The sequence below is a fragment of the Acromyrmex echinatior genome, chromosome 3, assembly GCF_024713525.1.
Source record: "Acromyrmex echinatior isolate Ae372 chromosome 3, ASM2471352v2, whole genome shotgun sequence".
NCBI lineage: Eukaryota > Metazoa > Arthropoda > Insecta > Hymenoptera > Formicidae > Acromyrmex > Acromyrmex echinatior.
The window spans coordinates 7,065,010-7,080,105 of NC_141854.1; the positions used below are offsets into that span (position 1 = coordinate 7,065,010).

General features: G+C 29.5%; 1 protein-coding gene across 2 annotated transcripts in view; it reads left to right on the forward strand.

Moving 5' to 3' along the window:
* Positions 1–15,096, forward strand: part of LOC105151783 (1-phosphatidylinositol 4,5-bisphosphate phosphodiesterase epsilon-1) — a 129,177-nt gene that overhangs the window by 74,187 nt on the left and 39,894 nt on the right. For both annotated transcript variants that reach the window (XM_011065689.2, XM_087404388.1), the window contains one exon: positions 14,171–14,470. The gene's annotated coding sequence lies outside the window, so the exon portion shown is untranslated. The remainder of the gene's footprint in view (positions 1–14,170; positions 14,471–15,096) is intronic.

Below are 15,096 nucleotides of genomic sequence, written 5' to 3' on the forward strand. Positions count from 1 at the left end.
GCATTTAATTTTATTTAAATTTGTTAAATGTCTACTTATAGTAACATTAAATACAATTTTACTTATAATATAATTTATATATTCAAAAAAGCATTTAAAATCAGATTGCCAGAATTTGGGACATTGACAGTAATTGGATCTTCTACCTTATCCTTTCATTTATGAACATATTGAAATATAACTCATTGCGAATTGCGCATTCGCTCGAGTTCGGATTAAGAAAAAAATATAGAAATATATTGTGTCGCAACGTTCTTAATGTTTTTATATGTCACAGACAAGGTTCGAAGATGAAAGACAAATCATGTCCTTTGAAGGATCTCGAAAATTCCGACTATGTTCCTGTTGACATTCTCGCGATAGATGCCTATGCGACTTTGCAGTTTCGCAATTCGGCTGAATAGCAAGAGTCGGACACGCTTGGCTAACGCTCGCGTGGGTTGTACACACGTGACATCGATCTGAGGACTTCCTGACCTGGGCGTGGTCTCGCAAAACGGGAATAAAGGACCGCGATCGTTTATCTACCAGCATTTAACGCGGACGTCATAGAAAGGGAGCCATCATTTTTTAAGCGTTATAGTAAATCATTCTTTACGAGTAAACTTTATAACCTAATCGCAAGTACAGTGTTACATACTGATTAGTATTTTATTCTGACGTCTAGTATCTACTTAAGGATTACTCCATGAATCATTTAAGTTTATGATCATCTAAAAAGCATTTATAATTAGTACTTATGAATGTAGTGTAAAAATATTAAAAAGATGGTAAAAGATATAAATAGATAACAAAATTAAAAATCTTTTACCATAATATGAATATTTAGAAGCGTCAGAATGTAAAATGATGCATATTAAATAGCTTCTTTAAACTGTATTAATAAAATTATATTAATAAATACAATAATTATGTAATATTAAATTATTATATTATATTAAATTATATGTACTTTCGTGTTCCCATAGATATACATTTGTAATATACTTGTTTCAAGATTTTTTTTAAATTGAAAATATAGATGATCATGGTATGCAGATGAAGCCTGTACGCTTAAAAATTGATGGCAATACAGTAAATTACATATAGTACGAATTAATTCAATAACAAATTCATAAATTAGTTTATAAAAATAATATAGCTTTTTTTTAATTACTGTCTGTTTGTTTGTAAAATGGGAATATGACACGCAATAAGCGCTGTGACAGATAGCTGCAATTAAAAATCACACTTTTCATCGGGATTGTCGGAAATCTCTGCGGAAAATTCTCAATTTCCGAACATGCAAACCGCGTGCATTTTCTGTGTATACCGGCGCGTGTGGATACATTTGCACGAACAACCTGACAGATTTGTTTGGCGTGAGCGAGAAAAATTCGTGGAAAAATCTCAATTTTTGTATTTTTCAACGGAGAATATCCGGCTTATGATTTCCGCAAGAAACGGAAGCTCACTATATTTACCGCATGTTTTAATGCGCGGCCAGGAGTTATTCACTTATTTTTCCGACAAACGGTTCACGCCGTGCAGGAAATTAAACTTTTCCTTCCATAACTAATTTTCCACCAGGTTTGCGCCACGAAATATTTTCGACGCCAGATTATGGTCGGGAATATTAGTTTGCTCTCTTTCTCTCTCTCCCCCTCCCTTGCACCCTCGTACTTCTCATCGTACCGATACGTTAATTATGCAGCATAATGCTTGTTGGGCCCCCGCGAAAGTTCGCCGCGTATTTTACGGCACGTGCGGAGTTATAACTACAACAAAATATCACCTATTACCAACGTATTTACCGTCGCTGCTGCAGTACCGTAGGGAAAGAGCAAATTTGTTTGGCTACATGCGTAAGTTGGCACGTAACAGGCACAAAATTAAGTTAACAATTTACGTTGTTCCTGTTTAGGATTCAGACAACAGTTGAGAACTCCAACAGTTCCACCAAGAAGGACCGTCATTTCGTTGCCTTCTAACGGATGACCGATCCTTGTGAAATAATGCATTATTGGCAATTATAATGCGTCAACTAATAGATTCTGTCACATCAAGTATGTGCTAACTATAACAGAATTTGCCCCTAGGCACTTAGCTTGTAAAGTTGAGGTTTCCACAAACGACGTTCCAATCTTTGCCAAGAATGCATTGAAGAAAAATGAGCTCTATTAAATAGTCGCTTATATGTGTTAAGTAAGTCTTTTGCATGCAATTTGTTTAGATAGTCAATGTGGGCGGGAGCGATTTTACGATAAAATATAACCTTCTTTAGAAAGATTCTTTTAAGAAATACCTCACTTTATTATAATCAATTCTCTCGTGGAAAAAAGGAGCTATGAATAATACAAAATCTAATTATATATGCTGTATAATTGTGATAAACGGACATTCTAAATTAAACTAAATTTTATAAAACTAAATTACTTTATAACCTAAGATAAATTACTTTAATTTTATAAGAATGTGAAATTTTAAACTTAAATGACGACATTAATATTTTAAGATATTAAACTTAATATTTTGTTGCAAAGTTCATGAGCTGATCATACGTAACAAAGCAAAAACGGATAAATAATAAACAACTCCCGTATTATGGCATTAAAGGAGCAGTCCACTACCGTTTAATTAATCTTCACGCAGCATCGTCGAAGCAAAGCGGAAAGCTCGATCCGTGCTTAATTAAGGTGTCTAAGCGCCGCGTAACACCAGACGCATTTCAATGAGCATCCGCAGCAAGTGCCTTAGGAGCGTCAAATTCGATTAATTATACAAATCGATAGATCAGATATTAATTTTGTACGATACATTGACGTGCATTATGCCACATACAAAAGAATCGACTTTACATATGGCTTTTAAAGCAATTTTTATTAATTATCAAACTTTAAACTTGAAACAAAATATCAAAAAATCAAAATATCAAAGCAAAAAATTGAAATACTGTATTATTCAATTTAATTGAATTAATTTGCGAATTAATACATTATAATCTACAATTAACAGAATAATACAATTTAGTTAAGTATATAAAAAAGAATCAATAACCTCGAAACATTTCAATTTAGATTATATATTGATTATTCTATAAATATAATAATCAAGCTATTTATTATGATTTAATTTATTATATTATAAAATATGTTTATATGCATATCATAGAAATATATTTACTATAAAAAATGTATTGAGAAACTGCATCAAAAATGATTACTTTCAAAAATGATTGAATTAGTCTCTAAGAAAATATATTTGGTTCACAGAATTTTCCGATATTTATATCGAGGATTCGGAAATGTGTGTTTTGTGTATATGTAGTACAAACAAATAATAAAACGAAAATGGAGAGAAGAGTAACAGAAAAATTTTTGGCATCACCGCCCACGAGATTAAGGTTTACAATGCGCACACGAAATGGAAGAAAAGCGTTGAGATGGTTTATCCCAAATCGGTTGCATCATTTGTCTTCGTTAATCAAGTGATCTCAACTGAAAACTTTCAGAAAATAATGAAAAATGTACCGTTACTCACAATAAAAACTCTGTGTCGTCATGTGGATCATCTTCGAATAGCTAAAGCTTCTTGAGAAATTTCTTCGTGCGATTAAACCTTGACCTTTCGATTCCATAAAGCCGATACACCCCCATATATCTCAAGAAAGATTGAATACAAGTAGAGCGTTTAGACATATTCATTAAGCACGATTATCGGCGATGTGCGAAAGATCATCGCATCTCCGCTATACTCGACTATTAACTCCTGATACATCGGAACTGAAGTTTCATCACCTGAAAATTATCTAATTCCGAGTTAATGGAATAACATAATAATGAATGTTTAAAAGTGAAAGATTTGGATAAATTAAGCTTTGAAATTATAAATCGATAATACAGTGTCATTCATCTCATCAATAAATCTCGCATATTAAATGAAGCGGAAATACGAGCAACATTACTCTCCGTTGTGGCCCCGTTATACACATATTTCCCTGGATGTATACGCCAGATATCGAACGAACGGGTGGATGGCTTAATGGAGTTTGACCGTTGATAATGATGCGACGGGGGAGTCCTGAGTAATAACGTTGATAACACCGTTCATCGTCGAAAAGCTGTGAACGCGTACATATTGTACTATTGCACACATCGTGTTTATTTGTACACTTGTTCAAGTTTGTGCTCGTGTATATTTGCATACGGATTTCGACGAATATACATATTTACTTATACTTGTGCACATTGATATATACATCAAGAATTCCCGCTGTGCACGCATGAATGTCAATTTTCAAAGAGCACCTTTGATTATCTAATAATTATTTCGTAAGTTCTGTTACTGTTCTATCCAGTCGTTATTTGGAATCATTAAAAAGCTCAATACAACAACGGAACAATTTAAAAAGTTTATAACAATTATCATGTGGAAATCAAAATATAGACGGTATTAATTAAGTGATTCTTATATTTAAATAGTTTTAAGATGTCATAAACCAATCATAGAATCGTATCAGCATCTTAAGACATTACTTAAAATAGTTTTAAAATAAGAATCTACTACAAAAAAACCGGCCTGTATTTTATATTTTGACACGAAAATTCTCTGTTGCTATAACAAAATATTTAATTTATTGCAAATTGAATAAAATTTACTACTTCAATTTCTAAAATAAAATATTTTCTATTATAAACGGCTTTCTCTCTCTCAATTTTTTTTTATTTAGTTTATTTTATTTTATCAATTTTTCCATTTTTTTACTCTTCTCTCTCTCTCTCTCTCTCTCTCTCTCTCACGAGTAAGCTAATAAAGTAAAGGAGGAAAAATGAAGTACTTGACATTTCTTCGTTTTCCTCCACAAAGAATGATTTTCGTATAAAACTTTTCGTAGACATGTCTAAAACCTTTGTTTTTCGCATCGACGAAGAGAAACGTGCGGGTCAGTCTCCTGCATCCGCAAGACTTAAACTCTCAAGACCTTAACTTTTTCTAAAGTGCAATCTTTCTCGTGCACGAAAACTTCTCGAGACGGACTCGTTGTAAAAAAAAAAATCGTGTGAAGTGAAGTTTGCTGTTTGATATCGTCTCTGCAAAATCTCGTTTTTCCGGATTTACATGATTTAGGTTTTTGCAAATGCCTTGATCGCGCGACTCATACATTATCCGCGCCGTTAACGTGGACGCGTCTTGCACATTTTCTTTTTTGTTAGTTTTTCTTTTAACATATTCCATACGCGCGGTTGCGTGTATGTTTTAGCGTGCTATAGCGCACGGGAAATTCTCTGGTATCAACGGCACATATAGCCACTATTCTATCGACCGCCCCACATATTACACCTCCACATTCTTCCTCCTACTCTATTCTCCTCGTTCCTCATCCCCTGTATCAAACTGCAGCCAATTGGACCCCCGTAGCCAAAGCATGCGCGCGCACGCACGCTTTCCAATTTTTTCTTCACAATTTTTGTTAGAAGAAACTTTGAACCGTCAAGTTGAATCAATGCTGAGATTTCTTAAATATGTTTATTAAGAAAATCAACGTGTGCTAATTTGTTAAATTTTCCAAAAGCTCTGGAAATAAATTTTCTCAGTCTATTTTTATCTCTTTTTAGTCATACAATACTTAGTTTATGTATGTTAATTTAATATATTTATTGAATATGTATTTTTTTATAATATTTCTATTTATCAATGATTAATAAATGTAATTCGGTACCAACACTGGATGTTTTTATGTACTTAATTTATCTGTGATAATAATAATAATAATTTTGATATATTTTGACCTACGATTCGAGTTCTCTTCAGTTAATTAACATTAATTAACGCAATCGAATTACAAACGATTTTTATTTATATAATTTCATATAATTTCTAAGCTTTTAATTATATATCTGCAAGAAGTAATGAGAACAGTTTTATTATACAGCAATGACTTATATTCGAATGTACCTTAACAGTTTTAGTAAAAGCTTTTGTAACAATAGAGAAGACTCGCACAAACTGCCAATCATGTATTTATTTTTTCCTACTTTCAAGTTTTCCTAAACTCGAAGTATTTTTCAATAATTTTCTGAATATTTTCCTCCGCTTGTTTACATAATTCCATGAAACAAAAGACGAATGAATAATGGTTTTCCCCGAGAGTCACCTGGCTTCGCAATATCGTAATGAAATATGCATGCGCAAACAGCTATTTGCACATTAGAACGGCTCCTATTATCTTCATAACGGCAATAATGAGGCACACATGTTGCGACTAACGAGTATCGTATCGTACAGAAAACAATAACGCTTGCCATTCGCCTTTCGCGATGAGAAATTCATAAATCGGATACGGTAAATTTTATTGTCCGCGATCGATAGCTATATTTAATTTTTACCATTAAAGTAATAAATCAATATCCTAGTTGGGAATATTTCAATGAGGAGAAAATAATTCGTTAGTTGATTACATTATGTAATCCATAATTAATGAATAAAGTGGCCAACTGAATAGTAAACATAAAAAAAGAAACAATAATACATTTGTGTTCAATATATCTCCGTTCAATCAAACGTCTTTCTAATTGAAAACAAATCGCTTGTTGCTTATCGAATGTCGCGTTGCCATTTTACTTGTTTTTTTTTTCTTTATACGCCTTTATACATATGATTTGATTGTTTTCCAATTGTATTGCAGTTATTGCATGAATTACGATTTACGAATGTATAACATTGTTGTATAACATTGTATGAAAAAAGGTAATATAATTTAATTATTTGGAAAAAAAGACAATTCTATTCCGTTCTACACAAAATATCTCAAACGTTGCTGTCTTTAAAGAATTTGAACATAAACTTAAGATTATGAATTTAAGCTTATGACATTGAGAAAAATTTCTAGTTAAAAATGAACGAATCAGAAGATTCTGATTATATCAATCAGAATTCTAGTTATCTTATATAACTAGAATTATAATAGATTCGATCAGAAAATTCTGATTTGTCATTTCCAACTAGAATTCCAATTAATGCAATTTGCAACCAGACTCCATTTCCAATGCAATTATATTGCTGTAAAAAATACCATTTTTAAATAACTTTTTGAATACAGGCAGTGTATGTCCAATGTATGTACAGAACAGATAATTATTTTTTTACATACATTAAAATGTATATGAAAAGATATAACATTAAAAAAATAATGTTAATATTTTACATATTTTTTCCTCTTCAATAATTTAACTTATTTTAAATTAACTTAGTAAATTTTTACTAAATTGTATCGTTTTATTTATGTATTGCTATTAGGTCATTTAAAAAGTATCCGCGGTTTTTTGTTCAATTTTTGAATGAAAAAACCGCGGATACCTTTTAAATGACCCAATATATATATATATATATATATATATATATATATATATATATATATTGCGCCGAGATAAATTTAATATCGACGAATAAAATACAACATTAAAGATTGATTAAGAACGTTTATTGTTATTAATTATTTAATTTTCGAAATTATCTTTCTCAAAAATGAATTTTTTATAAACAGTTTTATCGTATATTATTTATTTGTTTTTTCATAAACAATTATTTTTTGTACTACAAATGTCTACCTTATATATTTATATTATTTATATATTTATATTATTTATATATTTACATTCTAAAATATATGCGATATATATATATATTTTTTTTTTAATTGTTTAGAAACTTTAAATTTAAAAATTAACAATTTTAAAATATGTTATTTATCGTATTTTATTCAGATGGCATAAGAACAATTTTTGTTAATTTAAAAAAAAATTCTTTATTCCTGTACGTTTGCATATATTTTATGATCAATATTTTATCTTCTCAGAGACAATCCCTGTATAATATAATTATAATTTAGACAAAATGAATCAATATTCATTGAAATTCATTTAAGCAAATTGTTTTTCCACATCTAATTACTTAATTTATAATAAATAATACTTGTCTGCTTTTGCTTATAAATTTATAAATAATCGATAATTGATTTATTTCAAGATAAATGTTTCTTTTCTTTTCTATTTTTCTAGTTCCATGAGAAAGAAAATATTTTTTCTATTCCGCCTATTTGACTTGTACATTTATTCAAGAAACACAAGGATATTTTTTCATAATAGACTTTTTCAATATATAACCAAGCTTTTTGCAATATTTCCACATTTTTAATAATGTTTACCCTAATATACATAAAGAGAGCTAGAGATAATCGAATTAAGATACTATAAATCATGCAAATATTTAATTGAGCTCCAGAAAATGTATAATTGCATATACATTTAAATATTGTAATATTTGAATGTATTTATACTTAAATTTATTTTTAAGTTAATTTATTTATACATAATTTTATTTTTTAAAAATAAAATTTTAATTTGTATTATTTTCCAAAAATTTATATATTATTTATATTTTAAGACTCAAATTTTTTTATTAGTTTTTTATTTTAATGCTTTAATTATTATTTAGTTATAGAATATGATATGTGTACAAAATATTGTAACAATTTTTTATTTAAGTATCTTTCTATATCTTTAAAATATAACAAACTTTTCCATCTAAAACTTTTGAATTATTGAAATCGTTTTTTCCGAATCCATCCAACAAATCGTCGAAAATCAATTTAACGATTGTGGAATGGTTGATACGGTTTCACGAAACAAACTTTATATAGGCATGACTGTTCTCTTAGTGAATATTTCCTCACCTTGTTTTTACATCAATGCATCGGACGTTTTCTCATAAGTGGAGGCAAAAAGCATTCTGATGAGATTCAGCCGCGATTTTATAAGAGCTTCCATTTCTAGCGAAAGTGTCGACGAAAGCGTGACAAGTAATATGATATATTTTATGCAAAGCGGCAAATCGATTCGAAAACAAGCCGTTATTTTTATGATATTTTTAAAACCGTTGTTGATTATTATAATTAAGCATTATATTCTTATAGTTCTTTTGAAAAATAAGTTACTTAAGAAGAAAAAAGATATAGTTGACGTAGTAACTTCTAACAAAATATTCAGTTTAATTGAATATAATCAAATTTTTGCAATATTACGGAATCGCAAATAAAAAAGATATATTATTTTCCGTTAAATAACATTACAGATAATATAATAATTGTATATTTTACAAATAACATTATTTATAGTTATATAGTTTCTGTCGTCCTTTAATAAAAAGCTAAAAAGTATCATGTTACCGTAAAAATAATCTAACTAATTATATGATTAACAAAAGTTTGTTTCAATAACAATACAAATGTTATTACAAGTCTAATAAAGCTTGAAAGTTTCTGAACGTTCTTCAGATTCGCCAACTTTCTTTCGTGGAGTGGTAGCGGTGGTTTCATAAAATCTGACGCAGAAAAATAGGGCAATGCACAACGCCAAGCGCAAACGAGATAAACTTCTTCTGATGCGAAATGAGCTTAAGCAAGCTGCTGTAAATTTTATCCCCTCGTACGTAACTAGCATCCGAGAAAACGAAAATGTGCCAAAATGGAAATCAATATCTCTTAATTAAAATGTGCGAAATTTATTTTGATTATTAATCCTAAGACATTTATATATTTGTAAATCAATATAGTTGTTTTTTAAAATTATGTTTTAATCAATTTTTTTAAATTGATACATTTATTATTTCTTATTACATTTACGAATTACATTTACATAATTATATTTATGGAAAATGTTGTAAGCTATTACATATATTTTTAATAATTAATGGCTGTATTTAGTAGAGGAAGTAACTCTATAACTGTTGTAAAATTTTTAAATATAGTTTATAATGTGATCTTGTACTTAGTTCCTTATTGGATCTAAATGTAAACCAATCAAGGTCTTGGATTTACGAAATTTTGTAAACCAATTATATTAAGAATTTTATAACAGTCGCAAAGCTGCTTTTTCTGCTGAACGCAGTCATTGAACTTCTTTCAAAATAGATTATAAGCTAAAAAGATTTATATGAGATATTGAGCTGTTATTTATTTTACGCGATATTTAAAAATTAAGGGATTTGAATAAAATAAATTTTGAAAAAAAATGGAAAGAAAAGATATATTTTATATAGTTTATTTCAAAAATATACGTATGAATTTTTTATTTAGAATTTTTATTTTTAAAACAGATATTCAGTATTAAAAATTTTTAAATCACAAGAATAAATGGTTTTAGTTTTTTGTAACTATTATTAGAAGATAATTGATCTAAGAATTTGTAAATAAAAAAAAACATTAATAGCGAAACAATTTATCACATCATTTGAAAATAATTTGACAAAACAATAATACCCAACAATAAATGCAAACTTTATTCAGGAAGTTGCAAATAGACTTTCTGATGTGTCATGTGAAATGTTACAACCTACGTCCTATCGCGTGCTTGCACTTTTGCCTTTACATTATAAAATGTTACAATAATATATTTTGAATATGTATTCTAAGCACCTCTCTCTGTTTTATGTCTCTCTGTGAAAATAAAATACAAAATTTGCAGTAGCGTCGGAAGCGAATCATACCCACACAAGTTTACTACATATATAATAAAAACGCAATAACAGATCGTTAAACTATTAAATTGCAATTATTTTAAAACAACATTTCACTATATTGTGCATTTACGTTATTTACTTCATATAACTAATAATAATAATAATAGTTATTTGGAAGTTAAAAAAGAAGGCTGCAATAAATAAAATTCTGATTTTTTAAATTATAGTCCTATTGAAATAGTATAGTCCTACTCTTTCCTATAATTTCTCTTCTCCTAGAGAAGATTTAATTATGATCCTACTCTTTCCTCTTAACTATATAATTACATCATTCTTCAAACAAAAAGACGAATAAATAAAAGAAACTAAGTAGATGAGTTTTTGTGCATGAAAAAATTCATTATTTTTAAATACATCTTAATAACAACTGAGCATAATATTGAAACATAAATAAGTTTTACTAATTGAATAATTCAGTATCTCATTTTTCATTTCTCTCTCATTTCTATTATGAAACTTTCGTGAAAGTTTACTTTTATTAAAATATATGTATGTATTTTTTCTCCTAATCTCCAACTTTTCCTATATCTCATAATTTTTCTCTTATAATCATATAAGATCATTATCTTGCACAGGATTTACGCGAGCAAATGCTTACAATAGGAAATTTCATGAAATTAGTGGTAGACATTATTCACGACCCTATATACTATACGTGCTCTGCACATAGTTATCCCGCAAAATCAATGTGGAATCTCTGTGATTCATTTGAACCGAATCGATTCAAGAAGATGCCCTCGAAAGCAAAATCGGGAGTTAAACTTCACTTTACCGCTACTCGAGCGCATCTATTGTCGATCATTAGACGCGGCTAATAAAGTATTCCTTGCCATGCACTGAGTTTCCAAAGAACTAACAGCAACTCCTAACGGATAATTGTGTTGGTGTGCAATAACAAACACTTTCTCGTCACTATCATAACACATAACTTTCTGAATGAAGGAAATTATCATTCGAGAAAACAACACGCAAGAAACTATATGTCACCGAGAAATGAAGAGCTTAAATCCACAAAATATTTAGCAAAATACAATTGAAAAAGATTATAAATCATTTATAAGTGTCGTGTTTAATAACGATCACAAATTATGTATTATGAATTTATTTTTATTTTCGAAAAGATAGATTTGACTCTTCGAAATTGTAAAATGAATATTTTATCGGGGTCGATCGAGCTTGTATGAAGATATAAACTGTAAAGTGTATTACATTTTTAATCTCGTAGCTTTTCCTTATATTCAGGGCGTGGTATTATCAAATAATTTATTCGATTTAACAATTTATCCGATCTTAATCGTCTCAATCATGACTGAACAGCTGATACATCAAGAGAAGTGTCGCAAAATGAAGCTGTCAAGTGTGGAGAGCCTTATCAAACCGAAGTTTAAAGGTGAAACACGCCGGCGCAGTCCGCCAGCGACAGTTTACAGCTGCAGTCTGCGAAACCGCGCCGCTTTATGGATTAACGAGCGTCCGCACTTTCGCAAAGTTTCACGTAACACGATCGCGAAGCGGCGGCGAGTTCGTGCGCGATGCGGAAGTTTTCGGTGTGAATGCAAGCACTTGCAGGACGAATTTCTGATTAATTTCACCGCGATGGATAACGAATGTGAATGTATGACAATATTATAATCGATAATGAAATACGTCTTTCCAGTTTAAAATTTATATGACTATTGTTTAAAACAAAATTTTAGCTCTTTGAAACAAACTTTGAAACTTGAACGAAATTCGAAATATATTTATATGTTAAATCTAAGAGCAAATCGCTCCTATTCAATTAATTCAGTTCAAAACTACAAATGAGATAAAAAAGATACATGCGAAATGGCAACGGGTGAAATAACATTAAATTTTTTAAATCTGTAATAAATTGACTAATTTTATTTATATTATAAATAATACAAATTATATATGTATAATTATAATTATTATAAATAATTAATCACATAAAGTGAACCATAAATATTATAATATAAAGAATATAGATAATTGTGTGACTTTTTTGCATTTTATGTAAAATTGTTAAAATAAATCAATAAAATGTAAAATTATGTGTACGTGAAATTTACAAGAATTTTAAATATATTAGAATATTTCCATATGACACAATGCCGTCTTTCTGTTTGCGCTTGATTAAATAATGGAAAAGAGGAAATTGTATAAAAGCATCCATCGGTTGAGTAGACCGTAAATGAACTTCTATCTTGATAGAAGCGCACGCGAATCCCTGCTGCTTTACAACAATACGAATTGAACTTGAAGCCAGTTCATTTTAACAAAAACAAGGAACACTCCTATGCCATCTCCATTCACTACGTTTCTTTTTGTTCTTTAGGTTTCTCTTTAGTACTAGACATTCGTGACGTTCTTTCTCTAAAACGAAGCATCATTCTTTCAACATGGTTTACCGATCTTTTGTTCTCTGACATAAAATAATATACAGAGCGAAGTAAATATTACTTCAAGTATTTAATCATTATTCTAACTGTTAATTTTTAAAAATAATTAGGAAATCTCTCCTAATATTAGAAAAAAGAATATTAGAAAAATAATTAGGAAATATCTCCTAATAATGTCAAAATATGCAATGCGATTATATTTATATTCCTAATTCCATTGATTACTTGGTTAATTTTTAATCGATTTTCTCTTTTGTAACGTTTGTTAACGTTTTGAAATATATTATACTTAATAAGAAATTTCGATATTGATGCATGAATTTGATTTATAAGAGAGAGAATATTTAAACATATATTGTATATTTACAAATATATTTATAGATATTTTGGTTAGAATTTATAGTCAATCTATATATTTAAGACTATCTTAAATATAGTTTTAAAATATCATAAACCAATCACAGAGTATTAACATCTTAAGATGGTTATTTTAGAAACGGTAAGACATACTTAATATGTCTTGAAATAAGTATCGACTATGAATATATCAGCTTTAAAAGCTTTTATATTTAAGTATATATGTATGTATATGTATATACACATTTTATTTATATATATATATGAACGTACATATTATAATATAAAAAACTAATACTTTTAATAATCTGTTTAATTAACTTTAATATATATGTATATTTTTCTCTCTTTTTCTTTTTTACAGTAAATGTGCTAAAAAAATAGCTATCTAAATCTGGATAAGATTTCCAATGCTTTTTTCAACTATTATATATAATGACTATTAAAAAACTCTAGAAGTACTTTAAAAAAAAAATTTTATCTATGTTTTTTATCTGTGTATGTTTCTCTTATAAATTGTTTCTAAAGTATGTCAACGCAACTTCCAATTGTAAATATATTGATTTGCGATTCACGATAAGTTGATTAACCGATACTTTACAAAAAATCCCTGTGATAAATTTATCCGCACGAGTCCGTGAGAAAAAGATCTCGCTTCTGAGAACGTGCAGAAAGACAAGACACGAAGTGCACTCGAATGGATTTCGGTAGACTTTAGGTCCTTCGAAAGACTATAAATCGTTCGCTCTCTCAATGTCCTTGCTCGAATCGCTTTCCCGGTTCTCTTCTCTCTTTCTTTCGATAATAAATCCAAGTCTCTCGACTTCGAGCTTCTCTTATACTTCTCTCTTTCGCAGATCGCGGTCAGCGCGTTGCCGGGCCTGAGAAGTAACGTCAGGACAACGACGACAACGGAGGAAGCAACTCAGTGGAGGAAGGCGTGAGAGGGGCTTCTCGATCGACTTTATATCGATGGAGCCGTCCTGATGCAGACCGCGAAACTACGCGGGAATCATTCGGCCTGGTCGTCAGACTAATTCTACCGGCGGGCCCTGGCTATTTCACAGAGCAGCGAGCTGTCTCATCCTCGTCGACGGCAACAGACCCAGCCACTTCCACTTCCTCCACCCCACGTGGCCGCACCATCATCTGATAAGGTAAGTCTTTATCGAAACTGCATAGATTTCTGGGGCAAATATTTACACTCGTGTAACAAACACCAATTAAAAACTGAAGGATTTATTCCATGATAATCATTAATCTAATTTACACGGTTCTTATGTCGAAATATTATCCATTACATTTTTTGGTGTTATCCTAAATTAAAAAACAATATATTATATAATTCAAATTTTTATCCTCTTATTAAGTATATAATTGCAAACATTATGCTCATTAATATAAATAATTGTTTATAAATTAAATAGTGGATAAATTTATAATAGAGGATGAGATTACTTAAAGAAAAACTTAAAGGAGAACTTTTAAAAGTTTTATAATTCCTGTATATATCATACGTCAATCTATATATTTATATATTTAGAATGTTGGAAGTGCTGGAACGTTTGTCACATAAGATCGATTCCGATAGCAGAAGAAATGCAAATATTGTAGAAATACAACAAACTATAAATAAATATATAAAAATATCGATAAAAGTACGTGTTATAGACAGTTTTATTTAATTTTGTTCACGAATTTCTCAATACTGTACGCTACGTGGAACTGCAGAAGCATAGACATTATCTCGTTAAGTTCAAAGCGATTGATTCACAAACAAGAT